The sequence below is a fragment of the Fragaria vesca genome, linkage group LG2 (assembly GCF_000184155.1).
Source record: "Fragaria vesca subsp. vesca linkage group LG2, FraVesHawaii_1.0, whole genome shotgun sequence".
In the NCBI taxonomy this organism is placed as follows: domain Eukaryota; kingdom Viridiplantae; phylum Streptophyta; class Magnoliopsida; order Rosales; family Rosaceae; genus Fragaria; species Fragaria vesca.
The window spans coordinates 11892040-11893465 of record NC_020492.1 but is presented as its reverse complement, the minus strand read 5'-3'; positions in this window follow the sequence as shown (position 1 = coordinate 11893465).

Here is a 1426-nt window from a genome sequence, read left to right as displayed (position 1 = left end):
ATATCTATTGGCACAAATGGTTTGTATTGCAAATGGTCCACATATATCAGTGTGAATCAATTGCAACACACTGCTACTCCTTACTGCAGCTTTCTTTTTCTTTTGCACAAACTTCCCTTTCACACATTCAACACAGTCTAACAAATCACTGAAATCCAATTGTGGCAAAATGCCCTGTCTAACCAGTAGCTGTGATCTTTCTTTAGACACATGCCCTAACCTCCTGTGCCATAAATAAGCTGAATTTTCCGTAAAACTTTCTTTTCAAACTAGTCAAAACACAACTCTGATTCTCATCATTCAAACCATTCTCAATCATCAAAACATCAGAAGAAGCAGAAGAAATATCTTTTAATAACCAATAATCACCATTCAAACTAGCAGAACCAATATACTGGGAACCATGAGAGATTTTTATTCCAACTGAATCAATCGAAAAACAATATTGTTCTTTAACCGAGGTACTAACTGAAACCAAATTCCTTCTCATCGAAGGAATGTAATAAACATTATTCAAGACTACAAAAAATCCAGGCCTAACTTCTAACTTGACTGTCCCTATGTCCTTGACAGCCACTCTCATGCCATTCCCCACATGGATCTTAAGCTCACTTCTTCTTGGCTCCCTGCCCCTGCTGCTTTGGAACCCCTGTAAAGAGTTACAAACATGTATAGGTGAGCCTGTGTCGATACACCAAGAACTAGGTCTAACATCAACTAAATTAACTTCAATAGAGAAAGCTAACTTATTACCTTGCTTGGCCCTCAATTCTTAAACACATTACAGTCCCTCTTCAGATGACCAGGCCGCTTACAAAAATAACACTGAAAATTCTTATTCTCAGCATTCCCTTTCGCCTTCATGTTCTCTGGTTTCTTATGCAGGTTAGGCTTATACTGACCCCCAGCTTTCTTATTCTTCCACTGAGGTTTTGTGACCAGATTCACAACAGTAGGCTTAGTCTTCTTAAGCCTCTCGTGCTCATGCACACAGACTGCTATCAACTGATCTAAGGTCCACTTATCAGTTTGGGTATGATAGGCTAGGGAAAGACCGTCAAACTGAGCTGGCAGAGAGTTAAGCACTTGATACACCATATAACCATCATCCAAAGGCATACCAAGGTCACTAAGCTGGGCTAAGATGCTAATCATCTGAAGGATATGCTCCCTCATGCTCATGTTCAGGTTGAACTTGGTAGTGTGTAGCTTGTCCATCAACATACTGGACTCTATCTTAGCATTGGTCTGAAACTTATCAGTGATACACTACAGGTAATCTACAACATTAGCCATGTCAGGGATAGCCCCCCTCACAGTATCAGACAATGTTTTCTTAATGGTCAGGATGCATTGCTTGTTAGCCCTAGCCCATTTTCTCTGACTCTCGGATTGTTCATCAGTGGGATCCTCAACTAGCATAGGC